Source organism: Podarcis cretensis, assembly GCF_951804945.1.
Source record: "Podarcis cretensis genome assembly, chromosome: 5".
In the NCBI taxonomy this organism is placed as follows: Eukaryota; Metazoa; Chordata; class Lepidosauria; order Squamata; family Lacertidae; genus Podarcis; species Podarcis cretensis.
The window spans coordinates 75,376,730-75,402,392 of NC_137174.1; positions in this window are offsets into that span (position 1 = coordinate 75,376,730).

A 25,663-nucleotide genomic window follows, 5' to 3' on the forward strand; every position below is an offset into this window, starting at 1 on the left:
TGATAGTCCTGTTCCTAGAGACATAAATCTTACTACACACTAAAAAAAAATACAATTTATTTTATTTAAAGGGTTTGGGGGAAGGTGTGGTGGGCTGACTATATTCCTGTCCTGGCAAACCAGACCATGCTTGTGAGCAATCTTTTATAGATCACCTTTATCATCAACCCACAATGGCATCCCTCTATCATGCTGGCCATTTGGCAATCCTCAGACAAGAGTCTCTTCGGTACTTTTTTTGTTGCTTAATTCAGTGTATCGATAAGCAGGGAAGTTCTTGTTTACACAGCATGAAACGTAGGAGCCATTGTCGCGGCTATCATCCGTGAAGCTCATTTCACATCTCAGTTGCTATGTGAATGAAACGTGAAAGTAATGATGTCTCCTCCACCTCTAGCCGTCACATGGAATTGCTTACAATTAAGGGGAGAGGGTGGGATCCCTTTTGATCTCCTGTGTTTCTATAGCACTTATCGGATTCAAACATTTCCATAACAGGAACCTTTAAAGAAAAGGTAACAGTGCAATTTAAGCAGTACAATTCCAATGCATTTCTTTCTTCATATTAACATTTGCTGTCCCCCCCCCCCCCAGATAAACAGAAGGAGTTGCATCCAACTTTCTCAGACACTAAGCCACCAATGGATACACTCCATGTGTTGTGTACTGAGTGTGCAAAGAGGAACATTTTTGCTAATACCCCCACCTACTGCAGCCACCCCTCCTATAATCTGTACAATCCGGAAGAGTCCCCCCAATGCTCAAGAACAGCTTTTCAGACTGGAATGCCTGGGGGAAATTGGTGAAAACCAGGTGTCCGGCCTAGCGTAAGTAGTGGCTTTCCACTAACACAATTTCACCATTATACCCAGTGCAAATAAATAAATAAATAAATAAATAAATAAATAAATAAATAATATTGTTGTCATTCAGCTGTCAAGCTTGTATATTCTACTAGCATATGATGAGTACGAGGTCCTATTCGCCATTCCGCAATCCCTTACTATTCTTCATCCATCCTCATCTTTTTGGTTTGGGGGTGAATCAGAGAGTCATTTTCTGCAAGCAGTCCATAAGCCTCCAGGCATTGTTATGTATAACCACATATTAAGGTGTGGGGGGGGGGGGAGGATGGGCTGGGGAAATCTAGAGGGGAGATTTAAGCTTCCAGTTTATTCATTTGCTAATATCATTGGGAAGTAGTCATTCTTTCTCATAATCTTTGATACTTGGCCTAATTTCATGTCGACTGGAAGAAGGAAAAACAAGAAGAAAGGAGTGGGATAGGGTGGCAGAAAGAAAGAGAGAAAAGCAGGTATCTTGGCTATTTTGGGATGTGGCAGGTTGCTAGGCCAAAGTAGAGTAGCATGGAGGCTAATGTAAGTCTTGGCTTATCTCCAGCAATTATATACATAGGTTAACACTTACACATCACCTGAAACAAGGGCAAAAAAGAGGACCTATTTGGTTAGCCTTGGAGTATGTTGATTTAGTATATGTTCAGATACAAATACAGAACTAATTGCTGCAATTGAAATAGAAATACAGCCCATCTCACCATGGTGGGGAAGCTTGTGATCTGTCTGTCTGCTTACTCTTCTGCCCAAATGCTAACTGTTGATTGGAAACTTTGAGGCTCCTGGTTCCTTATTTTGAAACCAGACTTTGACTGGGCAGCCCTTCCAATGTACAAACAGAGAACTGTCCGCCGTAATTTAGGACACATGACCTTTGAAAGCAAGCTGTATGAGACCCTATGGATTTATTATTCTATCCAGCTTCCTTCATACACTGAGATGAAAGAGAAAGCTAGATGATAGTTCTAGTGGTGGTCATTTAATTTTACTTTGTGGTGGAAAGAAGAATGGGCTTTAAATCTCACATGACTTCTTTTGTAAACATATTCATTATTACTCACTCTGTGACTCAGAAAATGATTAGCTCCTGAGGGCAGCTCTTTGATGAAGTTTGCAAATTAGTTTGAAAAGTCTGTAAGAGCATTTTCCTTCCCTTTATAGGCTCTGGATTTCAGCCCCAATATAAGCATTATAAAGAATGTTATAGAAAAAATAGATATGGTGGCTTGCCTAAATATTTTTAACCAAGGAACCTCAAAGCTTTCCTTTATGTCTGTGTATCAATTATACATCAAAGGAACATTATGGCTGTGCTGTTAAGTAATTCAAAAAAAGGAAAGAAAAAGTGAGCAAAACAATATATATGAGCCACCATTAGCAATGCCACAGTGAGGGACTGTAAAATATGTTTAGAACTATTTCCCATAGTACTTGTTAATGGAAGAATCCAAAGTTAGCAGTGTAAGTTTGGGACAATATTTTGAAAATATGACTCCTCCTCTGCCCCAACTACTCTATTCAAACTGGTTTTTAAAATTTTGTTTTACAGTATTCATGATGTTGAATAAACAAGTAATCCTTGACCCTTAGAATGTTCATTCTGAAACTTTTTGTGTGTGCAGATAAAAATACTTCTTGAACATATAAAAACATAGCAAAACATATAAAAGCATAGCAAAACATGAAGCTTCCCTATACAGGGTTGCCTTCAGATGTCTTTGGCTCACTGGTTTATACATTGAAACAGGGAGGCATGGGGCAGCCAGAAGCTGCATTATACTGAACCAGACTAATTGGTCCATCAAGATAATTACTGGTGCATCAAGATCATTATTGGTCCATCAAGATTGCCATTGGCTCTCCAGGGTTTCGGTCAGCAGTCTATCCCAGTCCTGCTTTTTAGGTATCAAGTGACTAATAAGTATTATAGATATTACTACTATTGGCTGGAGATTCCAGAAACTGAGGTTGGGAACTTCTGCATGCAAAGCAGCAGCTCTACCACTAATCTATAGTCCATCCCTGAAAACAAGACAACCATTTACAAAACATCAAATTATGACTGTGTGCATGTTACCAGTTGCAAATCTTGCTGTATTCATTATCCTGCAAAATAGGGAAGAGAATAGTATTTTCAGATCTCAAATCAGGTGTGAAGGTTTGCAGAAAGTATCCTTATCTTTTAGCAGAATGATGCCAGTTGTTTCTCCTCATCCCATCAAAATTGGGTGGAGGGCGAGAGTTGGGCGATGGCTCCATCTGCACTATGCATTTAAACAGTTATGGAAAGGGAGATTAGACAAAGTCATGGGGAAAAGGTCAACATACAGCAGAGATGGAGAATCAGTGGCTCACCAGATGTTGATGGACTACAGTTGCCACCATCCCTGATCATTGGCCATGCGGACTGAGGTTGAGAGGAGCTGGAGCCAAGCAACATATGGCGGGCCACAGGTTCCCAGCCCTGAACGATGGCTTTGAAATCTCTAATTTTAGATAATTCTGAAAGCTTGGGCATTGCTTCAGGGCAAACAACAAGGGAGATAATTGCCCACATGCCATCCTGGTGGTCTTACTGGCACAGTGTCTTTGGCACAGTTGGTGTACAGATGCTGGACTTGATGGATTTTTGATCTGATCCGGCAGGGCTATTCATTTATTTTTCAGTGGGTCATTTATGTCACAGTCGTGGCAAAGAAAAAACATGCATGCAGTGCTTTTTTTTCTGGAGGTACACAGGGGTACGCATACACCTAAACATTTTGTGAATCTAACAGGAGAAGAAACTAAACTTTTTAAAAAATTTAGTTTCTTCTCTAGCACGGTGAATCATCAGTTCTGTTGCTACCCCTGATGGCGGCATTTCCTTTCCTTAGTCTCAGATGGAAGCAAGTAATGTGTGAAGCAGTGTGGAATGTGGATGTGTGGTGTTTTACTGATGAAAGTTTGGCCTCATTGAGGGGCAGTATTTCAATATGAATAATGCATGTTCTTTGTTCTTTTGTCCATTTACTGTATTTATTTCCCCCAATTTGAACTATAAAATGGTGATTTTCTTGAGTCAAAATGAGAGTACCCCTAAACATTTTTAAAGAAAAAAAGCACTGAATGTATGCCTCAGACATCAAAGTATTTCTTGTTCTTTTGTGCTGAAGAGGTGCAACTACAGCTTTATTTTATCTTCGCCATACGCAAGCTGAAGCTATGAGCATTGTATGGATTTGGCTTTGCTTCAGTGAAAGGAACATTCTGCGGTGATACCAATTAGGTTGTCTGTGATTACTAAATGTAGACAGTTCCACCACTGAATAAACTTTCCACAGCAGTGGTGGAAATATAAGACAGAAACTACATTGAACCCTTTGGACTGAAGAGATTCATGAAAAGGGCATCCTCAAAGAAGTAAAATAGGATGTTTTAGAAATAAAATGTATCCCTAACGTCAAGACACACGTACTGCATGATGTTTAAGCACACAAATATGTATTTATCTAGTGATTCTGCCAAAGTCATAAGCCTCAGAAGTAGATGGTTTTCCAGAAACTGCTGATGGATCTAAAATTATAATCATGAGTGCTTTTCCCTCCCTCCCTCTCCTTCTCTAGGCCTTAGAAATGCAGTGAATTTTCAGATCAGAAGCATTAAAGAAAAACTATAAATAGAAAGCTTCCTAGAATGAAAAGGCAATTATAAATCATGATTGTTTGCAAAGATTTTGGGTGCAGTTCACAAGAACATTATTTTGTGCAAGACTTCAGTAAAAATGAATGGGTGGTGCCAAGAGCTCAATAATGGCACTCCCATCCATTGCAATGGGTCTTAGAACATCTTAGAGGATTGTCTCTCTTACTTGCTTCTTACAAGAAACTTTATGGAGTCATCAGTTACGAATAAGGCAATATCAAAGCAATTTTGTAATCAATGGACTGCTTGTTTTGAGTTCTTCCTGAAAGGCAAAGAAAGGATGTTTGCTCACTAAGCCAAACATTTTGCGCTGAGCAAAACACTAAGCAAAATAATTTCTTCTTTGTTGCAAATAAATACTGAAAAATGGGGCAGCATATTTATTGCACTGGCACAGAGCTGACCATTGCAATTACAGAAGAAAATATTATACATAATGGTAGACAGGAATCTATTCGTTTTGAAAAGCCATGAATAGGAGGAAGGGTGGATGAGCTTCAAAAATAAGCCCTTAACCTCTATCTGAGGTTGTTGTTTTTCCTTCAAGTAATAGTTACAATAATTAGGTCATGGTATTTTCGATGATCACATTTATGTGCCTTTCATAACCAAACAAACCCCGACTGACTCAGACCAATATGCTACACCTTTCGCGAGAGTAAACAGGAAAATGCCATGCAAGTCTGGAAAACCTGCAATATTTTGAGTAGTAGCGCAAGGGCAATTAATTTATCCACAGACATGACATTTTATCAGTACTGCTGACAGTGAAATTAACCATATCTTTGAAAACTCAGCCGCATCCATGCTTTTGAGCAGCAAAATTGCATCACTGAAAGCATCAAGGGGCAACGGATCCATAACATTACAAAACATATAATGATTTATTTGACCAAACTAGTGGAAGGTAATGAGAGACTATAAATGCCATTCCTTGCTGCACTTTTTGTCTCCTTGGAGCTATTTTCAGCAGAACCTTCTCTGCTTGTTGGCATTTCCCACCATTGCAGATATCATCGCTACAGCCAACCAGCTGTGATGTGTCTCCATGGAATCTAAAGGAAGTCAGTTTAGGCCTTTATGCATTAAATCCTTGACATGCCAGTTTAAAAAATCCCAGGTAGCAGGTCTGGGAAGATGTTTGCCTAAGACTCTTGAGTACACATTGCTGTGCCAAATGAACCAATGGTCTGACTCAGCAGAAGGCAGTTTCATATGTCCATGCATAGATCGTGTGACTGATCCATTCTCATTGATTTTGGGGAAAGTGGTGCAGTTTGTGGAGAGCAGTTCTTGCCACTGAAGTAAATGGAAAAGCTTTGCTCTCTCTCATGGAACTGCAGTTTGAATTGTGGATCTGTTATGTACTGCTCTTCTATTTCTTTCCTGGGTCTATTATAAGCAGCCCAATTCTCACTATATTATACTCACCCGAAAGCTGCACTGTAGTCAATGGGGTTTTCTCTCTAGTGAGTGTGTTTAGGATTGCAGCTTCAGAGCTTCGATTTCTGAGTCCAGTAACTGTGATACACGAAAAATTCTATGGGCTAAGTAAAAAAAAAAAAGTGATTAGGATACTATTGCATTGTCACCACCATCCTGCTTTTCCTCCCAAAGGAGCCTCATATGTTATTGTTACACTACATTGTTTAGATGCTATACCTCCCCATCCAGTATTCCATATTCAGAAGCCAGCTGAATTGCACTCAGCTGTGGCAATGGGGCAGTGTCCTCCATGCATCTGAGAGGAGCAGGCTAATCTGATGGATGCAGGGCAGCTTGTGCATGGCACACATGACCAGTGCTTTTTTTCCCTGGGGTCATGCAGGGGGTACACATACCCCTAAACATTTCGTGAATATAATAGGAGAAGAAACAATTAAAAAAATAATTCTTTAGCTTCTTCTCTAGCATAGTGAATCGTCAGTTCCATTCCCCAATGGCGGCCTCATTTCCTGTCACAGTGCTTCCTGAGTCTCAGAGAAAAGTGAGCTTTTAATGAGAGTACCCCTAAGCATTTTATATTTTTAAGGGGGGAAAACACTTTGCCCTCCAGAATTTTACTGCCACTCTTTCCTCCCCATCATTTGCCACCTAAGGCAGCTGCCTCTCTGTGCCTAATGTTAGGGCTGGCCCTGCAGATCAAGCCAGATGCATAGAAGAAGAAAAGCCTCCCTACCCCATTCTGTAGATTTATGACAACTTAATGTGTTTATTTTAAAAATTAAAACAACAACAAGCAACACAGCAAGAGATACTTAAAACACAGGAAAATGCTGTCCTGCAGATGCTTAGCCACGAAACACCTGTCAAAATAATATCATTCCTTCTGGAAGCTGATCAAGCTTTGGTAGACTTCTGAGAGAAGGACATACAAAGCAATTATGCTTCTGGACCATCCATGAGGCAAGGTGAAGTGACCATCTCAGGTAGCAGGGTCGACAGAGGCAGTAGATCTAGCCTTCAAGGAATGCATTGCCTCCTTGGCAGCCAGCTCCCCACTAGGGCTGCAAGAGACCATCATCAGTGCCTCCTATTCACGGAGCAGTCACTGTGCAATGCCCCCTCCGCAGCAGCCTTTCGGCAAATAGGAGGCTCTGCTGGTTTCTTTCAACCCTTAGGGAGGAATGGTGTGGTCTGCCCCCACCCAGCAGGATTCAGAGTGACAGCCTTTGCCTCCCACTTCAATTGGGTAAAGTTGATTTGATTCCCCGCCTTGTAGACCTTTGCCGCCCTATCCTGTTCCTGATGTTGCTCCTCCCTTGCTTCTGATGTAGATCTTCACTCACCCCTTCTTTCTTGGTGCGGGGTGTGGGATGCCATTTGGTGGTTCACTTCAGGTGCCAGAAGGTCTCAGCCTGGCCCTAATTTCCATGTGAAGCTCTTTATTAATCTCTGATACCAATATGCACACCTTATGAATTTAAAACTGAATGTGTGCGCATCCCTTTAAATCCTCAGGTGCTTTGCCCAAACCGGGGCCTTAAAATTCCTCTTCAAAAGTGTTTCAGTAGTAACTCCAGTAGGTAAGAAAGCAGCAAGAAGCACAAAAGGGCAATGCTTTGTAGTAGAAATCACTACTGCAGGCAAGGGAAGAGCTAAAATCTATTTTGATCTTATTATGGTTTGACAGAACTCTGCATCACTGCATTATAAAAAGACAGACTAATTATGTTAAAGCAATTACACTTTTTTGTTCACTGGAAAACTAATGATCAAGCTGCTCTTAATGAAATATTCTGCAGCACAGCCAATGCATTTTACCTTATCTGGATTGCAAGCCAAATAATATTTTGTGCTGTTGTTTTTAATTCTTAATCATTCCATTTGCTTAAAGGTCCGCAAGGGAAGGGAATGTGCTGCCTAGATTTTTCCTATATCTGGAGTATTCTTTTGTTGAGCTTCTGAGGTGTGCAGAGAATTTATTGAAATATGCTTGATAGGCACAAAGAATGGAATACCCCTGCTGTAATGTAGGACTGTGAGAAATTGCTGTGGTCTGTTCTGTTATGATGCCATTGGGTGTACCCAACTATTCATGGTTTGGTCCTAGTGGTTTCATCCCACCACAGGATGCATCAGTGTTCAATTATGAATATGAGAAGAGCCATGCAGGATCAGACCAAAGGGTCTTCTGGTCCACACCCTGGTCTCACAATGGCGAATCAGATGCCTATGGAAAGCCTGCATGAAGGACATGAATACAACATTACTCTCCACGCTTGTGATTCCTAGCAACTGGAGTTCAGAGACATGCTGCCTCTGACTATGCAGCTACAACATCTTGCCTAGTAGCCTTATCCTCCATGGATTTGTCTAATCCCCCTTAAAGTCATACAAGCTGGTGGCCATCACTACATCTTGTAGGACCTGATTCCATAGTTTACACTATGTGGATATGTACTTCCATATGTTTCTCCTGCACGTTCCATGACACCAGGGAGAAGCCATTTTGTATATCCATTTCTAGGTAACTTATCTGAAGGACTGTTAATGCCCATACCAACTTGCCCAACTTGCCCAGACTCTTAAGTCAGCAATAGTCTCATGGCTGGAGGAGGAGAGAGGAGGTAAAAGTATGCAAGCTTTAGGTTTTCTGGGACTCAAATTGAACTGGGTTCAGTTCAGGGAGATACACAGAGAGAGTAATGAGAGGGAGAAAGGCAGGGGAGAAAGGGTGTATATGTGCTCATGATGGGAAAAGACTGATTTTGTTAATTACAACAATTCTGATATTGGCATCAGTGCAATATTAGGCCTACATGAATCTTTCATGCCTGGCCTGAACCAGCCTCTGAGAAACAGAGCAAATGGCTAAAATGTAAACTGAGGGGGGAAGACATCAGCAAGAAAATACTAGATTGTTGCTGACAAACAGGGCACAGATGTACACACACCCTGCAATACTATAAATCTCATCTCCTCATCACTACTAGTGGTAGTCAGTGTTGCAGAGCAGGGAAGGTGAAACACGACATCAGGCAAACTGAGCTAGATACATGGGAGAGGGTAACTCGATACATGTCTTTGGCTTTTGTAACGTGCAGTTCTGAACTGAGAGAGGCAAATCAAATGTGCTGTGAAGCATAGCATGAGGATTTATTGTTGGGAGTTCTCCATCTGAGCCAGGTTATCTTCCTCAAGGGTGCGTCCAGAAGAACAAGTAACCTAGTAAACCAGGACTTAATTTACTCAGCCATAATCAACTAACTATAACTCAGAAAGAGGACCTTTTCTTCGGGTGCAGAAGATCCAAGATTCATTAATCCCTTGCACCTCAAGCCAAAAGGCATTGGTCGATAGGAAACTTGGAGACCCTGGAGAATCAATAGCACTCAGGGTATCTTGGGTAGTCAATGTGGGCCCCCTCCTGAGATTGTTGTACTACAACTCCCATACTCTACGATCAATAGCCATGCTGTCTGGGGCTGACGAGAGCCAGTGTGGTGTAGTGGTTAAGAGCGGTAGTCTCGTAATCTGGGGAACCGGGTTCGCGTCCCTGCTCCTCCACATGCAGCTGCTGGGTGACCTTGGGCCAGTTACACTTCTTTGAAGTCTCTCAGCCCCACTCACCTCACAGAGTGTTTGTTGTGGGGGAGGAAGGGAAAGGAGAATGTTAGCCACTTTGAGACTCCTGAAGGGGAATGAAAGGTGGGATATCAAATCCAAACTGTCTTGGCTGTCTTGGCTGTCTGGCTGGTGTACCGACCACCCAGCACACCTGCAGCCACCCTGTCAGACCTGCTGGAGGTGGTGGCAGGCTGGGCCTTGGAGTTCCCAAACCTACTGGTTTTGGGAGACTTCAACGTCCATGCCGATGCCACTCCCTCCTCACAGGCTCTGGACCTAGTGACTTCCATGGCAACACTAGGGCTCTCCCAGGTTGTTTTGGGCCCTACTCATCAAGCAGGCCACACGCTGGATCTGATCTTTGGGGCTGGCATAGATGTGATCATGCTCCCTGCTGTGGAAGTGCCATGGTCTGATCACTATGCTCTGAAAGCCAAGATTGACTTCCCGCTCCTCCCCGGCTCGGGTGGCGAACCTATTTGGGCTCGTCCACGAAAACTGATGGATCCTGATAGATTCCGACAAGCCTTGCGGAACCCTGCTCCTCCTGGCGACTCATTAGATGACCTTGTTGATGACTGGAATAACCGGCTCTTGGCAGCCATAGATGAGCCATAGATGAGATCGCGCCTAAGCGCCCTCTGCGACCCCGTCAAAACCGGGCCCCTTGGTTTACTGAGGAGCTCCGGAAAATGAGCTCCGGAAAATGAGCGGGATCTCAGATGGCTAGAGCGAGTATGGCGACGGACTCGTGACGGAGCCTCAAGAACATCTTATAGGACGCTTATGAAAGTCTATGAGATGGCTATGAAAGCTGCTAAGAAATCTTACTTTGCAGCTTCCATTGCGTCCGCTAGCTCTCGCCCGGCACAACTTTTTAGAATAATTAGGTCAATAACGTCCTTAGGAGGACAACCAAATTTAAGCACAAATTCGACCCACAGCTGTGAGGCATTCGCGAGTTTTTTTGCGGAGAAAGTCCTGTTGCTCCGCCATGACCTCCCTGCCAATTTAGATACAGTGACTGAACTGGAGGCCCCTCAATTGACTTCAGGTCCAGTGTTGGACCATTTCGATCGGATACTCCCTACTGATGTGGATGGATTCCTCCAAGTTGGTAGGCCCACCACCTGCCTCCTTGATCCGTGCCCGTCTTGGCTGATTAGGGAGTGTCCAGATGTTGCGCGGACCCCCCTGGTTGAAATTATCAATTTGTCCCTTGACACGGGGACATTCCCAGGGGAACTGAAGAAAGCAGTGGTGTGTCCGCTCTTAAAAAAAACTTCATTAGATCCCTTAGAGCTATCCAATTACCGCCCAGTTTCAAATCTTCCATACCTGGGTAAGGTAATTGAGAGAGCGGTTGCTGAACAGCTTGGTAGGTTTCTGGAGGAAACATCGGCATTAGATCCATTTCAGTCTGGTTTCCGTCCTGGTTTTGGGATGGAGACGGCTCTGGTTGCCCTGACAGATGATCTCCGTAGACAACTGGATCGAGGCGGGTCAGGACTGCTGATCCTTTTAGATTTGTCAGCTGCCTTTGACATGGTCAATCATGATCTTCTGGACCACCGCCTCGCAGACGTGGGGATACAGGGCATAGCCCGTAACTGGTTGTGCTCTTTTATCTCTGGTCAGGGACAGAGGGTGGCACTAGGGAGGGAAATGTCGTTGTGCCACTCCTTGGTGTGTGGAGTGCCGCAGGGCGCAATTCTCTCCCCGATGCTTTTTAACATCTTTATGCGCCCCCTTGCCCAGATTATCCAGAGCTTTGGGCTGGGCTGTCACCAATATGCTGATGACACTCAGCTCTATCTGCTGATGGATGGCCACACCGACTCGACCCCGAACACACTGACCAGATGCTTGGAAGCTGTGGCTGGATGGCTTCATGGGAGCCGATTGAAACTAAATCCTTCGAAGACAGAGGTCCTATGGCTAGGTCGGGATGGCATGGGGATGAGGGACCAACTCCCTTCTCTTGCGGGGGCCCAATTAGTGCCATTGCCTTCCGTTAAGAGTTTGGGTGTAATCCTTGACGCCTCCCTTTCCATGGAGGCGCAGGTTACAGCAACAGCCAAGGCGACATTTTTCCACCTTCGCCGCATCAAGCAGTTGGTCCCTTACCTTTCCCGCCCTGACTTGGCCACAGTGATTCATGCGACGGTCATCTCCAGGCTTGACTACTGTAATTCGCTCTACGCGGGGCTGCCCTTGAAGCTGTCCCAGAAACTCCAGCGGGTACAGAATGCTGCAGCGGGGCTCCTAACGGGGTCTCTGCCATGGGAGCATATTCACCCAGTGCTTTTCAAGCTGCACTGGCTCCCGGTGGAGTACAGGGTCAGATTTAAGGTGCTGCTTTTGACCTTTAAAGCCCTTCACGGCCTAGGACCCTCGTACCTACGGGACCGCCTCTCCTGGTATGCCCCACGGAGAGCCTCAAGGTCCATAAATAACAGCACCCTAGTGGTCCCGGGCCCTAAGGAAGTTAGATTGGCTTCGACCAGAGCCAGGGCCTTTTCAACTCTGGCTCCAGCCTGGTGGAACGCTCTGCCTCATGAGACCAGGGCCCTGAAGGATCTGATTTCTTTCCGCAGGGCCTGTAAGACAGAGTTGTTCCACCTGGCCTTTGGCTTGGAGCCAATTTGATTCCCTCCCTCCCTCTCTTTTTTTCCTTTTCTTTTCCTTCTCCTCCTGCGATGAGGCTACATTTTAATATTTTAATGTTCCATTATTTTAATGTTGTATTTTATTTTTGTTTTTAGGTTTGTAATCATTCATCTTGTTTTTATTATTGCTTGTAAGCCGCTCTGAGCCCGGCCTTGGCTGGGGAGGGCGGGGTATAAATAAAAAATTATTATTATTATTATTATTAAACACTTCGGGGTCTGAAAAATTCCTTGGGCAACTGATACTGGACATAGGCACCAATTCCAGGGGGCCATAGGTGCTTGGGCACCCACAATAATATAATTGTGAGGGCCGGCCACCCACAAAGTCAATGAAGAAAGCCGGCAGGTGGCAGCGGCACTGCCTCCAAGAGAGAAGCAGTTTAGTTTCACCCTCCACAGCCAGCAAGCGGGGCAGCCTTTTCCAGGGTTGGGGCTTGGAAGTGGAGGGTCTTTCTCTGCCTCCAAGTCCAAGCCCCTCCCTGTGTAAACGGGTGCCTCGCTGGCCGCGGATAGGAGCAGGAAAAGGAGTTGCTGTTGGTGGCCACCACAATGAGGACATGCGACATCACACACACACGCCTGCACATAGTGCATGTGAGCCACACGCACTACATGCAGGCATGTGTATGCAACGTCGCATGTCTGCATTACAATCCTGAGGCTGAGATGGTGCCCCTGAAGGCCTAGAAGGAGAAATATTTTGACTCTTATAAGGCAGCCTTCTGCATTGTCTCCAGAGAAGCTGAATGTTAAAACATGCTAATAAAATAGGGTATTACCAGTTTAATCCAAGGCTGCTGTTCTGAATTTGCATATCATGAGTTGTGTTTTTGCTAGCTCAAATGCACATTTGTGTGATTTAGGAAGACACAAATTGCATTGTCTGTTCTACGAGCACTAGGGAGTAGACGACAGAGCACAGTAAACTGCAATGGTAGTATTGTGGTTTTCTCTTTGTTCGTGCGCCCTGCTGATCTTCTTCTTCTTCTGAACCTCTGCTCTGTGTGCTTTCCCTCCCCCTCTGCCTCTAAGTAGTCACAGGGTGAATTGCCCTCTGGGAATTCAAGGTGAGAGCAGACACCTCCAAAATTGTGAGGATCACTTCTCCACACCTATTTCAGTTGGGACATGGCAGTGGATGGTTTGAAGTTTCCACTGACAATGAAGTTATCTTTGACTTAATTAATAAGAACCAACACCTGCCAAGATGTGAACACAGAACTTTTGTAACCATCTGCATACCTATTTATGGTTACAAAAATTATTCAGTGAGAAACCTTCAGGAAGAAACACCTTTGATAGTGTTTGCAGGCAATTAGATTAAAAAAAACAAAACAAAACCAGAACAGAGAAAAATCCACTGACTATCATATTTGAATCTACAGATGCACATTTTACTACTCTCATATTTTAAGCCTTTCTGGAGTGAACTGTTTATCCCCAGAAGCACCTGAGATTTTCTAAGCTTTGGGCATGACCTTTTCTCCCAGCAGTCTCCCAAGTTAAGAAGCATATTTTTACACTTTGTGCTAGAATACTAGAATGATGCAAGCAACCTGAAATGTTTATTGATGGTTTTCTTGACAGTGATAACTCTTTGTTCTGATGTCCTCTCTCCCTCTCACACCCTTCCACTCTCTCTGCAAAACATTTTATTGGAAAATGAAATAAAGTTTTTTTTAAAAGCATCAGTGGTTTTCAAGTGGTAGCTTTTAAATGAGTAGATTAGTAACACACACACACACAAAACCAACCCCCCCAAAAACAAACAAACACATTTCTTTGAAAACACAATGACCCTGGAGTTAAGACTCCTCATCTTCAGGGAACAAGGGTGAGGACTCTGAAGCAGAAGGAGAAAGGCACAGGCATGCAGGATCCGTCCTGGGAGTCCTTCCGCCATATGAGCTTGTGGTGCCAGTGCCTTTCATCCTGAGGCTGCAGCATCTTCAGACTTGGAGGACTCACTGGATAGGTTCCAGTGAGACCAGGGTCCCCTCTGCTCCATTGGAGTAGAAGACTTCTGAAGCAGGCTGGGATCCTTTAGCTCAGCGGTTCTCAACCTGTGGGTCCCCAGATGTTGTTGGACTACAACTCCCATCATCCCTAGCTAGCAAGGCCAGAGTTCAGGGATGATGGGAGTTGTAGTCCAACAAAAAAGGCAGCCTCCATTGAGGGCAGAGCTAGCAACAGTGATGCAGCTACTGCTGCTATTTATGTTTCAGTCCTAGTTTGATGCTTGCTCAAACAACATCACAGCCTTGCTCTGCTTCCAGCCTGAGCCTTATCTGGCCTTGCCTTCTACAAGGCCTCACTTTGCCTGAGATCAGTGCTCACCTAATAGAAAAAGACAGCATCAGTATTCCCAGTCCTCCTAGTTTAAACTGCCTGTACAACCCTCTCCTATTCAACCTTGATCTCTTGCTTTCCTGGACAAAGTAATCAAAGAGTGCCTGGCATTTTTCAAAATTATTTCTTTTATTTTGTTTAAAAGGTTTTTAATGGTACCTTTTATGGTGGCTACCTTCTGAAGGTGGCCTCTATGCAGTATTAAAATACAAGATAATAAAAGCTAATTACAAAACCATTACAAAATGCTAAAATATATACCAAACTCATAAAGATCATGAAAGCAGCAATAGCAAGGAACCTAATCAGAGTAGCATAATAAAGCCAATTTAAAAACAGCTCAAACCTTGCAAACCCTTCAGCTACAGCATCTTTACTCAAAAGCCATCAAAGTTGTGTGTGTGTGTGTGTGTGTGTTTAGTTCAGGCAACAGCTCCATTTCAACCAATGATAGCAATCCGCCCAAGTTTAATAAATAGTCTTGATAGGCCAGGGCTGGATCTACACACAGAAAAACACACACGTGTTTTTTTATAAATAAACTTATTTATATTTTATAAACTTATTTATAAATAAGTCATTAATTAGCTTGTTATAACAAAGGGGGGGGGGACGACCTATGTAATATCACATAGACAAAGTTTTTTGCTCTACAGAGCCATCTGGTGTCATTTCTTTAGAACAGAGTTACCACAAAATAACTGACTGTGTGTATCTGAGTCCCAAGACAGTACTATATTTTAATTACCTCGTACCTATGGGACCACCTCTCCTGGTATGTTCCACAGAGGAACGTACGGTCTTCAAACAAAAACATCTTGAAGGTCCCAGGCCACAGAGAGGTTAGGCTGGCCTCAGCTAGAGCCAGGGCTTTTTCAGCTATGGCTCCGATCTGGTGGAACGCTCTGTCGCAAGAGACTAGGGCCCTGCGGGACTTGACATCTTTCCGCAGGGCCTTCAAGACAGAGCTGTTCCACCAGGCCTTTGGCCAAGGCACAGTCTGACCTCCTCCTTTGGCAATCTTCACAGAACTCTAGCCCAATGGTTGTCATCAATTTGATTTGGATTAATTTTATAATGAACTGATTTTAGAATGTTGTATTATTTTATTGTTGTTAGCCGCCCTGAGCCCGGCTTCGGCTGGGGAGGGCAGATATAAATAAAATATTTTATTATTATTATTATTATTATTATTATTATTATTATTACCTCTTCTGATGCACTCACAGAGGGCCAACATTGCCTCTACAATAGGTAAGGTAAAGGTAAAGGTAAAGGTAAAGGACCCTTGGATGGTTAAGTCCAGTCAAAGGTGACTAAGAGGTTGAGGCGCTCATCTCACTTTCAGACCGAGGAAGCCAGCGTTTGTCCACAGACAGTTTTTTGGGTCATGTGGCCAGCATGACTAAACTGCTTCTGGTGCAACGGAACACTGTGACAGAATCCAGAGTGCATGGAAACGCCGTTTACCTTCCCACCACAGCCGTACCTATTTATCTACTTGAACTGTTATGCTTTTGAACTGCTAGTTTGGCAGGAGCTGGGACAGAGCAATGGAAGCTTACCCCATCATAAGTAGAACCATAAGTACTTACGGTTGTGAAAAGGAAAGTTTTTAGCAATTGAAATCTATTTACCGTATTTTTTGCTCTATAAGACTCACTTTTCCCCTCCTAAAAGTCAGATCTTATAATTATTTTGATGTGAATGGATGCAAAGATTTGAATATATAATTGTGAAAATCTGATATTTGTGAACAATGCGGGAGAAGGGGGGGGGTTAGATTTGAAAAACAGGCTTCTCCTGTTGAGTTTATGACCTTGACACAGCACTGATAAAGCTGAAAATAATAAATGCTGTGGTGGGAAAGAACTCTGTGTTCTGAAATTAAACCCTACAGAGGAAGTTGGGGAAAGGGGAGAAATTTGGCCCCCCTCACTGTAAACTGGAAATGTTAAAACAAACTAGCCAGGCTGCAGTGCAAGAATTGTATGATTGGTTTTTTGATTTGAAAAGAGAATTGTTTGATCTGAAGGAAGATGTTAATAAGGCAGTTATTAAAATTCGGGAAAATACCAATTTAACTTCAGAGGCTGTGAGACAACTAAAGGTGAAGGCACAAACTACAGAGGCAGAAATGGTAGAAAGATGCATTTTGAGGAAAATACAAGGGGAAGTAGGAGTCCAAAACAAAAATGGTAATTCATATGAAATGATCTGGGAGTCTTTGGCAGACAAAAATGTTATTTTAGGTAAAAGAATTTAGGAGGCTTTGACTGTGATGGAGAAAAAACAGAAAGGGAGAGCAAAAAGCATAAAAGGTTTTTATATGTGGTGGCAATGTAAAATCATTAAAAAGGCCTGGGATTAGACATATAAAGATTTGAAAGCAATGTGGAAAATGATTATTGTTAAAAAAAACCTGAAGTTATGACATGGAGATGTACAGGAGTTGTTGGAATTATTGAACAAAAGACTTTGTTCCTGTACTTGAGAGTGGACATCAGGCCAAGACCAGCCAGCCCCAACAGAAGGAAGGAGACTCTTTTAAAGAAGACAAAGAAGATTGGTAAAATTAACTATTGAACTATATAGGACTAACTAGTTAATGCAGAACCCAAGACAAAAAGAGGACCTTGAATCATAAAAAAGGGGTAAAGGTTTAATGCTTCTCTTTAAAGACTTTTATGTTAGTATAACTTTTAAAACTCACTGGTATTAAGATGAACAAGGTTTAAAATTTGTATTATTAAGATTATAAGGTTATAAGGACGTGCGTGAAGAAGCATTAAACAATGAAACCAAGAGGGGGAGGGGAGGGAAGTCAAAAATTATGGTTTTTTTTTATTTTGATGGCTTTTTCTTTTTCTTTATTTTTTCTTGTTTTTATGTTTACTTTTGATGTTATCTTTTTGGAAAATTAATAAATTGTTATCAGAAAAAAGGAAGCTCATCCCGCCGTGGGGATTCAAACCGCCAACCTTCTGATTGGAAAGCCCAAGAGGCTCAGTAGTTTAGACCACAGCTCCACCTGTGTACAATAATAACATAAGGCTAGGTAATGTTGCCACTGTTAAGGAAAATAAACCTGCAAGTTGCTGAACCAATCATTGCTTTTCTGAGGTTGTTATTATCTACCATATTTCATTGTTAAGACAATCGCCTTTCCATAATCTTTAAAAGTTTTTTTAATAATAATAATAATAATAATAATAATCACAATAATGTAGGATTACCTCAAGATGATTGTAGCAAAACAGTGCAATATCATCTGTAAAAATATTTTAGTATACATGTATAATGTGGATTTATCAAAACCACAGGCATTGTTCTAAATGGAAACACTGGGTTGTATCTAAATAACTGTTACATAGAGTAGCTTCACTGAAATAAATGGTCTAAGTTATTCATGTCAATTTTAATGTGTCTGCTCTGCTCTGAGTCTTAAATATGTCCTGACATGTCACTGGTACCATCATTCCATCCACTGCAGACCTGATACTTTTGAGAATACTTTTTGGTCCAGTTAAATTTTCTGAACCAAAAACCTCATGTGAACCAGTCGAATCAATTTCACCATTCCATTTGCTTATGAGGAGTGAAAAAGACTATTACTCCATCAAAACAAAGTTTTAGAATGCTATAGTCAGCTAAAATGTCATCAATGAATGTATTTAGATTGGGGTATGTTTTCAGATTATTTTCCCACTTTATACTCATTAACAGTGCCTCTCACACCACAAATAAACAGAATCGACAACAAATAAATGTAATGTGTCACTGAAGCACCACAAGGAGTTTTGCTACCACTGTTTTTATTGATGGTAAAGAGGCTGACATGGTTGTTTTCTAGCAGTAAAATGCAGGAAAAGGTCTCTTGTGTTAATCACACTTTTAATAACCATAGTATATTTGTTCCTCGGGGGACAAAGGTGCTGAAAAGTCACTTTTTTATGAGCACTATTTTGGGAGTGTTCAGCTATTACAGAATTATCTTCCAACACACTTGGTGCAGTGCTCAAACCAGCATGCTTTAATGGACCCTGTGAAGGAGAAGTGCTCTGAGGATCTGCCCAACAGTTCCAATCTCTGAAGGATCATTAACAGCTGGCTAACAGTTTTAGAAATTGGAAATTATGCAGACTCAATTATTTTCTCTCTGGCTTGGCGTCATTAGCACAATGCAGGGTGTTTTGGTTCTGCCTCAGAAAACAATTGTTCAAGCTCCGCTAATTTACTCTTTTATTTATACTTCACGATTTTGTAAAATCACATACAATTTAGCATCGCTAGATTGCAAGCAAGTGGTAGAGTTGGGCTCAACTTCTCCAATGCACAACACACACACACACACACACACACACACACAAACATACAGAATATCATCATCATTTTATTTTCATGCCACCTTTCTACACAAAAAATCATGCTCAAAGAGGCTTACAATGAAGAACACATCTCAAAATGAACTACTGTGAGAACAATTTTGTATAATAATAATAATAATAATAATAATAATAATAATAATAATTTTATTATTTCTACCCCGCCCATCTGGCTGGGTTTCCCCAGCCACTCTGGGCGGCTTCCACAAAGAGCAAAAAATACACTAAGATGTCACACATTAAAAACTTCCCTGAACAGGGCTGCCTTAAGATGTCTTCTGAATGTCAGGTAGTTGTTTATGTCTTTGACATCTGATGGGAGGGCGTTCCACAGGATGGGTGCCACTACCGAGAAGGCCCTCTGCCTGGTTCCCTGTAGCTTTGCTTCTCGCAATGAGGGAACCGCCAGAAGGCCCTTGGCGCTGGACCTCAGTGTCTGGGCAGAACGATGGGTGTGGAGATGCTCCTTCAGGTATACTGGGCCAAGGCTGTTTAGGGCTTTATAGGTCAACACCAACACTTTGAATTGTGCTCGGAAATGTACTGGGAGCCAATGTAGGTATTTCAAGACCGGTGTTAATAATAATAATAATAATAATAATAATAAATTTTATTTATATCCTGCCCTCCGCAGCCGAAGCTGGGCTCAGGGCGGCTAACAACAATAAAACAGTACAAAAGTACAGCACAAACATTAGATGCATTAAATGGTTGGAATATGTGCAAATTGTTGCATAATTAATGAGTCTTTCTATCTCTCTGTCTATTGTTTGGTCACTGTTATCTACAGTGATCACTACCTTGAGTTTGGCATGTGCAGAATAAATGTCCTGAATAATTTATAGGTATATCTTTCATAAATGTCCCATTCTGTATGAAACCTCTCATATGGTTCCCAGTGTGCCAGCATCGTATGAAGCTGCCATTTCAGAAGAATTGTCCATTAGTGCATTGTGTTTCATTACGATAAGCATCAGTACACAGGAGTCCCAGAGAGATACCCTCCTATTGGATCTTTCCAACTGGATGTGCTGGGAATTGAACTTGGGGTTCTACCAGTTAGGCAGCCCCTACAGTCCCTACACCAGTGTGGTGTAGTGGTTAAGAGCGGTAGTCTTGTAATCTGGGGAACCAGGTTCGCGTCTCCGCTCCTCCACATGCAGCTGCTGGGTGACCTTGGGCCAGTCACACTTCTCTGAAGTCTCTCAGTCCCACTCACCTCACAGAGTGTTTGTTGTGGGGGAAGAAGGGAAAGGAGAATGTTAGCCGCTTTGAGACTCCTTAAAGGGAGTGAAAGGCAGGATATCAAATCCAAACTCTTCTTCTTCTTCTTTCACCTCTCACAGGGACTGACCCAGAGAACAGGTTTTTTTTTTTTTTTAAAAAAAGCCTTTCTTTCTTTCTTTCTTTAAATAATTTTTATTAAATTTTCCATTTTAACAATACAATCCAATCACATCAAATATTCCAAATTATACAAATACATATCATATAGTCTGAATATTCTGCCAAATTATAAATTTTTATTGGGACTTCCCATGCTTCAAGTTCGGTGGGGCTCTGATCATCTTATGTCTCTACTGCCTTGAGTTTCCAATAGTTCCCTTAAATCTTCCTGTTGTTACCCTTCCTTCTTTCATGCCCTCTGAGTTGTTTCCACAGGCAAGCTTAAGTAAGCAATGATGTGCTTCTGTGTGAAATTTGTATGACTCTCCTATTTTTTGCAGCTGGTATGCCTATTGCTTGCAGTATATCCTCACACGCTGGTGTTTATGCCGAATCAATCCAAAAGTCATTTCTCTGGCAGCAGACGCCATCTTCTCTCAGTTCCGATGAAATCAAATCTAGGCATTTGCTCATTAGGGGACAGTTAAATAGGGAATTTAACTCATTGGTGTACCTGGGAAGACCATCCGTACTTGGACACCAAGGAATTTCATGTACTTGATAATGTATGATTTGAGGAGTGTGCCTGAAATTATTTTAAGGGCGCAGCAGCAGCACAGCAATCCATTAAAAAGAACACAACACCTGTATTTCTGTACAGCTGCATGACAGAGCTTCTCACTGCTATACTTCAGCTGTAGGAGCAAAGCTCAAGCGAGCAAGCTAGGGGCAGGGCCAGTGGAAATAGCCATACCCCTTTCCTCAAGCTTTCATTGAACATCTGGGGAGACTTCTGAAAAGAGCTGAAGTTCATCAGAAGTTTGTGACTAGGTTTAGAGTACAAGTAGGCAAAATTATGAAAAAAACTCAAATCTCTTTTCTCTCAGTTTAGGTTTTTTTATGGTAACTAGACAACCAATCTGTCAATAAGCAATCAACTGTCTTTTCCAGGATGTAAAATGCATCAGTCCCGACTAATTGTAGTGGCTTTGTGTGTTAGATTTCCAGTGCATCTAAGGGGGGGGGGATCTTTTAATTAGTTTTCTAGCCAAACAGGCCAATTCCCTAGTCTCATAGCCTAAAATACTTCACTTTGTGGATTTAAACAATGCAAAGCAAAAGCAAACTCCAAAATTCCATTAACAATACATTCCATTCCATTGCAACTTCAAATTGAATTGACATTATTCATTAGAGCCATCATTTCCCTTGGGAATGTTACGTGGGCTTGAACTGGAGAGCACACTGTGATCTGTACCCTTATCTGTGGATTAATTTATTCAGTTACTGCTGCCTTATGGAAGGTGGAAGAGCAAAATGGCTTGCATGCCTTTTTCGGTCTCTAAATTCTCATTTGCAGATTGTGTTCCTAGGGGAACTAGGGGGAGGGAATCATACATTTTTTATTTTTGAATTCTTGAATTCATGTGATATTCTGCCTAATTCTGTGCTTTTTCAAACATGGTTTCTCATTCCATTATGGAGAATATTTCAAAGCCACAACACAGCATGATTATGAACAAGGGCAATTATATTCCATGGATCATTTGTTAATATTCAGATTCAAATTGGTAAGGTTCAGAACAGACAAAAGGAAGTACTTTGTCATATGGGTAAAAGGTAATGGACCCCTGAACGGTTCATTTCAGTCAAAGGGGACTATGGGGTTGTGACGCTCATCTCGTTTCAGGCCGAGGGAGGCAGCGTTTGTCAACAGACAGCTTTCCAGGTCATGTGACCAGCATGACTAAACTGCTTCTGGTGCAACTGAGCACTGTGATGGAAGCCAGAGTGCATGGAAATGCCATTTACCTTCCCGCCACAGCGGTACCTATTTATCTACTTGCAGTGGTGTGCTTTCAAACTGCTAGGTTGGCAGGAGCTGAGACAGAACAATGGGAGCTCACCCCATTGCAGGGATTCAAACTACTGTCCTTCTGATCAGCAAACCCAAGAGGTTCAGTGGTTTAGACCACAACACCACCCACGTCCCTTTGTCATGCAACATATAGTCAAGATGTGGATTCACTTCCACCAGAGAAGTAGCATGCTTCTGAATGCCAGTTTCTGGGAATTGCAGGTGAGCAGAGTTCTGTTGCACTTGGGTCCTGTTTGCAGGTTCCCATAGGCATCTGGTTGTGAGAAGAGGATGCTAGACTAGATGGACCATTGACCTGATCCATCAGACACTTCCTATGTTCTTACGTTGCAGAGATGCAATATGCAGGAATTTAGCATTCCACATGGCATGACTTGTGAAAATTTGACTTTAACTAAGTCAACTGCTGATGACTGATTAGTAGACAAGCAATACTTATTTTATATCTGCATTCACAGATCTCAACCATAGCAACCGGTCTCTAAAATAGCCAAAGTTGACCTTCCAGATCATGAAGTTTTGTGATCTGTGGCTGTTGATGTGGGTAGATTGTTTCAAAAGAAAACCTTTGGATCTTTTCCTGTTAGTCATTCACACTGATGTCAATTGTTTGGTCAAATTCCATAGATATGATCAGTACCGTATTGAGCAATGACATTGAAAACGAGGTTCTTATTTTGCCCCAAAGAAAGAGAGGGTGGTGACCCAACAGGATCTGAAAAGCTGTAATGGGTTTGGGAGCATTTATTGAAAGACATCAGCAGAAGACCAGAGAATGCATTTTGGCCCATGAAATACATTAGCATAATAATTTCAATGAGAAATCAACAGTGCATTATGCATAGCTGAATCCTGGAAAAAGGAGAAATATAAAGTGATAGGTACAGGCAAATATCACAATATGCAAGATTAAAAGTAGGCAGTCATTTTAATGATGGGTTTATACTGCTTTTAAACATTTTTATATTGTACACTGCCCTTATTTTCTGCAGGAGGACAGTATATAATTTTTTTTAAATGAAACCAATAAATCAAATGTGCTGGAATTTAACCACTGACACATTGACCTACCTAAACCCCACCAGCCCTCTAGTTAAGATTTACTACATTATCTCGGCTGTCCTAACTATATGACCTTTCCAGAATAAAAGGCACCTTTGGTCTTAGTTGCATATTAGAGATGAATCTGCTGTCCAGGAAATGGGACCCAGGAATATCCAAACAGAAAGGGCTGTGGGAAGGGGACATGCTGTGGCTCAATCATAGAACACTTGCTTTGAAACAGAAGGCCCTGACATCTCCCGCGAGGGATGGGAATGTCCACTGACTGAAACCCTGGAGACTTCTGCCAGTCAGTGTAGAAAATACAAACCTAGATAGACCAATGGCCTGAATCACAACAAGGCAGCTTCCTAGGTTCATATGGAAATTATTCCAGGTAAAAAATATTATAGGCAGGAAGAACAGAATCTATAAGCAAAATTTTCTTTTCCCCATCCCTGTGTGAGTTGCAGCAGGGAAAAAGAAAAAACTTTTAAAAAACTGCTTGTGTAGAAAAGAGATGGCGATAAGATGGAGTCCAGAGAAGAAACTGTAATTTCATTCTGTTCCCCAGCATTCCATAAACCTTTCCTGGGTGTCCCAGGTCATGGGACAAACACCCTTAGAAACAATTTACCATTGTTTTAGGGGTTTGATGTGATCCCAAGCCTTATCAGGGTGCATGGAGACTCATGAAGGTCACTCACCCCGACAGCCACAAGCAGCAACAATTGTTGCATCTTCTTCACACTGATGCATTGTCTTAGTTTGACTAAGACCAGGGCTGGACATAGACACATCAAAGAAGCGTTATAAACTTTGCATGAGAAATCGGGTTTGCAAATAAGGAACTCCACAGCACCGTCTGGTGTCACAGTGTTATAACACACACACACAACACATATAAAGACTTTTTCTTTGCCAATGTAGCTGAGTCCCTTGTCAGCATTTTGACTTCTCACACTCCAGGCAGCAAACACATTTCTTCCCTCAAGTCAGGCATTCAGGCCTGCTTCATTTGCTGGAGTGTAGCTGGCCAGGGAGACGATAAAATGCCTGTGGTACCTGTCACCCATTAACCAATAGGGTTACAAGGTGGGCCAGATATGTCAGAGGCTCACAGTCTCCTGTTTCTTCTCTTCCTCAGATTGTGTTCTTAAGTCAGGAGTGGAGAACATGGGACACTCCAGATGTTACTGAATGACAACTTGTATCATCCCTGACCTGTTGGCCCTGTGAGCTGGGGGTGATGGGCAGGGCTGGTCCATGACATTTTAGCACTTGAGGCAAACCGCAAAATGAGTCCCCATTTTAAGCCACCTTAAACAGTCATGACTTCCTCTAAAGAATTCTGGGAACTGTAGTTCGTTAAGCATGCCAATTGCCGAGAGTTGTTAGGAAACCCATATTCCTCTCTCAGAGCTACAGTTCTGAGTTACTTAAGAAGGGGGATTGATATCAAAGTGGTTTAACTGTCAGACTTCCTTCCCAGGGAACTTTGGCTATTACAGCTCTGTGAGGGGGATAGGAATCTCTCCGTATCCTTATCAAACTACAGTTCTCAGGATACTTTGAGGGAAGCTACAACTGTTTTAAGTGGTCTAATACTGCTTTAAATGTGTGCTGTAGATGAGGTCTGACGACTTTACTGTGTCTCGCATCCTAACCTACCTCAAAGAGTTGTTGTGAGGATCAAACAGGCTGATCTCTTTAGAGGAATGGCAACATAAAAATGGGATAGATCTGAGGAGGTATTTTTTTGCTTCATGAAAAATTCTCATGGGATTTTCCCCTTTCCACTTTCTGACATCCCTTGCACATTTTGATCCTTGTCAAAATCTGAGGCTTTGTGTGTTTTTTTTTAATAAATGAATGTTTGATGTTATGTTCCTTGTCACAACTTCAGACTCGATCTTTCGGGGTAGAATATTTTGAAAGTGTCCTGTGAGCCCAGCATCAGGCAATTTTGCTTTGAGAAGCAGAAAAAAAGAGGGTTAGTGGGTAAGCTTTCTGTAACAGATCTCAGATGGCTCCCAGGGAGGTTGACCTATCATGCTCAGTTTCCACACAGCAAGTTTAATTAGTCACTCTTCCCCAGTTTGAGTCTTCCTATATTTATGCTACCCAATTTCAGATTCATTAATCTGGGGGAATTTAGTTATATGTCCCTGGGTAAAAAATAAAATTTCCCTAAATGGAGCAGGCTAGCTCCGTATTTTAAGCTATCCTGCTTTCTGCTTTGCAATTTTGCTGGGGATTATAAAACAAGATGAACGGAATTTATATTCTCACCTGCACATGTTCCATATTGGCCTTTCCTATATATAATATATTGTGTTT